Source organism: Arachis hypogaea, chromosome 20, assembly GCF_003086295.3.
Source record: "Arachis hypogaea cultivar Tifrunner chromosome 20, arahy.Tifrunner.gnm2.J5K5, whole genome shotgun sequence".
In the NCBI taxonomy this organism is placed as follows: Eukaryota; Viridiplantae; Streptophyta; class Magnoliopsida; order Fabales; family Fabaceae; genus Arachis; species Arachis hypogaea.
In genome coordinates, this window is record NC_092055.1 from 35,874,521 (window position 1) to 35,881,652 (window position 7,132).

Sequence of the window (7,132 nt, forward strand, 5' to 3'; positions counted from 1 at the left end):
TAGTCAAAAGTGTAATTGATCTCAATCCATAAGTCCTAGTCAACTCACTAATCACTTAGTGAAAGACTAGCGTCAATGGAAACCAAACCAATTAACTATTCTCACACAATGCGGAATGGACATCCACAACTCAATTCCACCCAAACACCCAATTTCTTAACCAAGGAATTAAACGTGCAAGAAATCAAACATTAAAGCAATAAAAGTTAAAGCAATTAAATGCAAGGAAAGGAAATGGCAAGAAAGTAACTTAACATGCAAGAAAGTAAATGAAAGCAAGTAAAACTCAAAGCAATAAAACTTCAAAATGCAAGAAACCTCTTGGCAAGTAATTGAGGACTAAGGCTACCTATCCTAGCCGTTGACTACAAACATATGATGATTATGAAGAGTAAATCCTACTTACTCAACCTTACATCGAAGATAAGTCAAATAGGCATAGTTAATTTCAATCCCTAAGTCCTATGTCAACACTAGGGGGTCACAAAGAGTCAAGGGAGACCAAATTAACTAACTACTCTAATGTATCAAGCAAGAATAGACATCAATGACTCAAGGAGCACCAAAGTCAACAATTTCAAGCCAAGAGTGGAGAAAAACTAAGTAAAAAACTAAGCCAAGCATTTTATCAAACACTTAGTGTGCATGAAAATAAAATAATATTAAAATGCATTAAAAACAAATTCTAAAGCTACCAAAGCAAGAAAATAACAATAACAAGTAAAGAAAGCAATAAATAACATGGAAACATAAATTGCATTAATTGAAAGTAAAATATAACAAGAGTATCATAAAACATAAAAATGGCAAAATGGAAGAAATAACAAGAGAAATGAAGAAGAACAAAGAAGCAATAACAATAAATGACAAGGAAAAGTAAATAGAAACAAGAACTAAAAGTAGAAATTACAAGAAATTAAACTAAAGAACCCTAATTCTAGAGAGAGGGGGGAGCTTCTCTCTCTAGAGAATAACCTACATAATGCTAATCTAACCCTAATTTCTCCCACTCCCTCACATGGAGTAAGACCTTCCTTCATATAACACTCAATCAGCTTCAGAAAGCCCCAAAATTGGGCCCTGGAGGCCCAAAAATCACCCCAGCAATTTGCAATAAATGAGTCACGTGCTGGGACGTACCTGTGGAGGATGAGAGTTTATCCGACTATGATGCCATGCACTCCCATTTATTATGTCACTAATATTCATCACCACAACTATCTTTTTTACTACAACATCATTATCTCCTTTTCTCCATTCTTTTTTAAGTTTTTTTTCTTCTTTTACACCTTCCAAAAAAAAGTGTCATCATTTCCTTTACTTGATTTATACTATTTCTTTTTTTTATCGAAAAATTTTTGCACTGCACTTGTTTCTCCTTTTTTGGGTATTATTTATTGAAAATGGTCCTTCTTTACCAAACCACCACCAATAAAGAATTTTTTTTCAAAAATAAAATGAATAATAGTTGGTAAGGTTTAAAACTCCATATACTACAAACAAAATCGTCATTAAATTAAATTTTGTTAGCATTTGATAGAATTTTTAACAAATGGTCGCATTGTCTCAAAATAATAAGTCAGGACGTGTTTTTTTTTTTTGTTAATAGTCATGTTGTCATTTATTTGAATAAATAATGACCGATTAAGTATTTACTCTATAGTTTAAGAAAAGGTAAATTATTATAGTAAACGACCAGAATAATCTCTCAAATTTTATCTAATAATTAAAATAGTCTTTCAAAAGTTCACTTAATTATGTTAGGCCAAGCTTTTTATGTAATTAATTTCATCCTTGTATATTTTTTCACTAATACAGTTTCACTACCAAATCAAATAACATTAATTTCCTCTTTAACCTTAATTCTCTCTTTCTCATTCTTTCATCTCTTCTTCTTTTTCCTTTATTGTGTAGACAGTATCCTCCATCATCATCATCATCTTTTCAATCCTTCCTTTTCTATTTGTTTTAATGATTCAGTGACTAAGAAGTGTCATTTTAGTGATTTGTGTTGTTTTTAAAATATAGATGAAGTATCCTATGATATTTGTTTTACATCACAGTAGGTGATTTTCTACTTGATGGCAATGGAAGAAGAGCTAATTATAACCAAAACAACGTATACATGTGTATTAAGTGGCGTCGATGAAGATACACGGGAGATTTGGTGGGACAAGTATTTCTATAAAGAGCTTGGTTATGACAAGATTGAGAAATGTTAATGGTTAAAATTTGGATAGAACTTAACTAATAGTTAAAGGGAGATGGAGGTTGACTATGACTTTCTAGTCATTGTCAAGCATTGTTGTGATAATCACAATGTCATCCATATTTTTTTATCATGTTGTGACTCATCTTAAGATGTTGGATGACAAGGCATTTGGAAAGACAACTGGTTCGAATATGGTCAAAGTGGTTGCTATGAGTGGAGATGATGCAAATGACTGGGAGAATAAGTATTATACTTCCAGTCTTCTGTTACTAGCCCTTACTAATAATATTGGATGTAGAACAACACCAGCACAAATCCACCACACAACAACTAGCTCCTCGAAAGGCATGATCGATGTTGAAGAATATGATTGCTAATCCATCAATGTTAGTGGCATGAAAGATGGTCCAATGAATCTCGATACAATAAAAGCAATTCATATTGTAACATCCAAACTTTTGACAGGTTCGAACAATTGCCAGTTATTAGGTGCTACTATTTCAGTCTACCTATAGAACTCTAGATTCTATATTTAGGTACATAATATTGATCCTGTAGCATTAGTTGTAATTGGATTTTACGCATCGTTTTACAATAGTGTGAGTTGTTAAAACAAAAAAAGATCAAGTGATTATAAGTATTTGGCAGAAACATAACATAACATATAATATCTACAAATTTTCATATAAGCATTTAGAGGGAAACTACGGTCATACAACCCTTACATTACTTTAACATAAATGTATACTCTAATAATAAATTGTGTATATTATACAGACACTCATGTAAAAGATCCAATCCAGGTTCCGAGCCATTTAAGAATCTTCAGTAGCTTGAGGGAGGAAAGAATTACCATTTTTTAAAACGGAGGAATCCGATAAGACAACATAAGGCCTTTTGTCAAGCAAGGGCCTTGTAATGTCAAATGGAACCCACCTAGAGATTATGCATGCTGTCAGTCATGATAAATAAAACTAATGCACAATAAAATTAAAGTATAGAATAAGTAAACCAGATAACACTCATATTTATACATGGCAGGATTATACTAGTGCAACTTGGTCCTTTCAAATTATCAAGCCAAAAGAAATAGACATTGCCAGATTGCACCAAATTGTTAATCAGAGTGAAAAATAAAAAAAGACTAGAAAGAAAATCAAAGAGATTGAGAAAAAGTAAAACCTGAAAAAATTAATTTATAAACAGCAGTATGACAAAGTGGCTTCATTTACATGCCAAAATGAATTCACTTACTGATAACGAAGTGGGCACAAAAGCTCTGATAGACGATAGGAAGCTTTGTATCTCATCTTGTTGCAAGAGTGAATATAGTAGCCAAGTAATAGTACTGAAGACTAGGACAATGATGCTGGTTTCCTTTCACCCAACCTATTTCTTGAAGTGCTGAGTGCTTGCCAAGTGATAGGAAGGACAAGTCTGGATCCCAGAATAAATATTTGCCTGACAAACATTTGGGAAGGACATCTATAACACCAACTACCACTAATTTGCCATCTATTAAATATTGCTGATGGAAAGAGCCAAAGCCACAAGGTGGAAAAGTGCTATCACCGGTAGGAGAAACAAATAATAATGGAGTATCAACCAGAAACCTGTGATATGAGGTCTCTGTGATATTGTCTGGTTTATCATTATGTACTTTGAGTTGATATCGCCTATACAGAGCAAATTCTTCTGGATCAAAACTGGATCTATTCATTCTGATCTCAAACTTTCGCTTTTTCACCTGATAATGTTGAGGACTACTCAGACAATTTCCACCAATATCATGCTTCATTCCAGATTTTTTAGAAGTTTCCGCACTTTGAACACTCTCACTCTGGCAAACTCGCTCAGTAGGAGCAGAGAAATTGATATGCCCATTGCAAGCCCTAATAGACAACCCAGAACATTTTACCATCGGATCTAAAGGCACTACTAACCTTTCTGCAATAATTTTGGGAGATGATGCATTTTCCTTTTCACCATTTTGTGATGGTTGGGAATTATTCCGCATTCTTGTCACCTGAATGACTTCTTTTTATAGAGGCTGCAATTTGAAATGCTATATTGCTACTATATAACATATCTTCTGAACCACTGGCTAGTAATTTTTTCTTCCCTTGTGAAACCTTTCTGACTAAAGGTTTTGGTAACACAATATGCGAAGGAAATTTCTGCTTCTCAATCAACATCTATACTATTTTATTAATTTAATCTGATAAATGATGCAAAATATTTTCAACCTCATTTTGTTTTTCCTTGCTGGCAAATAGAGATTCTTCTGACTTGGGTGTTGAGACCTTATGATGGACACAACTTTCTGACTTCTTTGAAGTAGTTGCGTTCTTAGATGTATTAGCTCTTTTGCCATCCAAGGATCCATCTAAATACCTATACAGATGAAGTTTTTTTGGGAGAAAAAGAAACACCATAGCGTGAAGGCACAAAACACCACTGCCAAAAGCAAGTGGTCTGCTTTGTAACGATCTGAAAAGGAGCCCAAAGGTGTTGACCTCGATGATAACATCGAAAAGCACAATCTTCTGATCGACCCGACTAGATTTTTCAACCGCTACTGCGAGTTAAACAAGCTGCAGGAGAGAGGCATCCCCTGTGAGAGGCAATTGATGATTCCATGATGCCTAACCCACTTCACCAAGGACTGAATAGAGCAGCGTGGTTGGATATTCTTGGATAGGGATCTGGGGCCTATGAACTTGACATGAGTGCTGAAATTTTATGCTAATTACCATTCAGTAGCTTTGCACTCAGTATTTCTACAAGGAAAGCAAGTGCTAGTGATGGAAGCGGCAATCCAAGAGGCACTCAGTCTTCCGCCGTGGCCAAAGGGGACGGATGCCTAAGAGAAGGCAGAAGGTGAGCGGAAGATGTTGACCTTTAACTGGGATAAAATACTGGAAATAATTGCCAAACCTGGGAGTAGTTGGGTTTATAGGGTCGACAAGATAAAGCCAAGGGGTTAGTCAAGGCATTGACCATAGAAGATCGGTTATAGCAGCAAATTATGTCCAACTATGTGATGCCAAGCACATACAATACCACTGTCACAACAGACATGACTATTCTACTTTGGTGTATCTTGGAAAGAAAACCTCTAAACCTTTTAAGACTCATCAGAGAGGCCATGGTAAGAGCACCAGCCATCGGCAACCTACCATTTTCCGCTTTGGTTACCCGCTTATCCTTCTACGTTGGCGTGCAATGGGAGGATAGTGATAAGGAGCCAGTCCTTCCGAAGAATAAGATATATATCACTCATGGACATTGGTACAAACTTTCGAGCACTACCAAAAGAGGCGGAAAGATCCGGCCATCAAATGCAGCATGCCTGTCAGAGCCATCAGCACCATCAGCTTCTGCACCACCTTTATTAGCAGCCACATCACAAGCATCCCAGCCCATCTACTAGCTCGTGTAGCAGTTCTTCAAGAAGATTGATCAAGTAGAACATCACAATAAGCGACTATATGAGTACTTGAAGAAGCTGTCTAGTGGCAGCAATCCTCCGCCGGAAGAACCGGATACACTAGAGACCACCTCAGACCATAATGGAGAAGGAGATTAGGCAGTGGACGCAGAGGCGCCCCAGTCACACCAGCCTGAGGACACTGGAGGTGGAGATCCATAGACAACTTTACCCTCTTGTTCATCATCGCATGCACGGAGAACCGTGCAAACTTTTAAGTGTGGGGACGTTGGTGACCAATTTTTTGGGTGAAAAACTTCTACTCCAGACACTTGCACTTTTATTTTGATTATTATGATGCTTTCTGACTTACTCTTTAGTATTTTGATACTTTAAATCTCTTTTGAGTTTATTTGTATTCTAATTGTTTTGTATATAACTAAGTCTTTATTTTAGTCCTAGTGCATTTTATTCAATTTGGTCTGTATAAATTCTTATTTTAGTATTTTGTTTTTATCTTTTTATATGATTGGATGAATGCAAATGATGAGAACTAGGTTTTATTCCCTTGATGCATGTATAAAATTTAAAACATTTAGAAAATAGGAGGAAGGAACCTAGGTTTTTCATTTTCATCCAACACCTCCTTAAAAAAGAGAGAGAAAGAGAAAGTTTTTTTTTTTTAGGTTTTAGGTCACTTAGTTAGAGTAAGGATTTTTCAAAATATTTATTTTAGAGCATTATGCTTATTTGAGTTAGAACTTTTTACTGAACTTGCTCAAAGAAAAATAATTTTGTAATAAAGTTTAGAGTTAGAACACACAAATCAAGTAAGATTTGAGCTTAAATGTTTGGTTGCATCTTTTCAACCAATATTTTATTCTTCTGTATTATTTTCTTTCTATGACTGTAATATTTAACTTGTTTGATTCTATATGTCCAATAATTTTTTGTATGTAAGCATTTATATGATTGAGGCCATCAATTCTTATTAACTCACTTGTCCAAATAGCCTACCTTTTTATCTACCATTGTTAGTAATTTTGAGTCTATTTAATTCCTTTTGTTCTTAATGTTTAACCCATCACTAACCCTAAGTAAAAACAATAAATATTCTTATTCAGATCTTTGATTTACTTAGATTAGTGCGTGAGTGCATTATGCGAGCTTGGGAAAGGAAATTTGGAAACTTGGTAGAAAAGAAAGGTATACTTTGGGTTTATTGAGAATTTTTGGGAAGTAAGTCTATTTTCATGTAGTAAATATTTAAACCATGTGCATTTACCCTTTTTATATCTTACGTTCATTCTAAAAAAAGAAAAAAAAAGAGTAAAATAATAAGTGTATATATTTGTATATAAGAAAACAAAAGGAAAATAAATAGGGGATAAATTATACCCCAATAGAATTTTGGAAAGTAAATGCAAATGTGATGAATCTTGAAAAATACATGAGTGAACCATGGGTAATTGGGACTTCACATTGGGACT

General features: G+C 34.7%; 1 pseudogene; it reads right to left on the reverse strand.

Annotated features, from left to right (window-relative positions):
- Positions 1 to 3,027: 3,027 nt before the first annotated feature.
- Positions 3,028 to 4,334, reverse strand: LOC112785766 (arginyl-tRNA--protein transferase 1-like; annotated as a pseudogene).
- Positions 4,335 to 7,132: the final 2,798 nt, after the last annotated feature.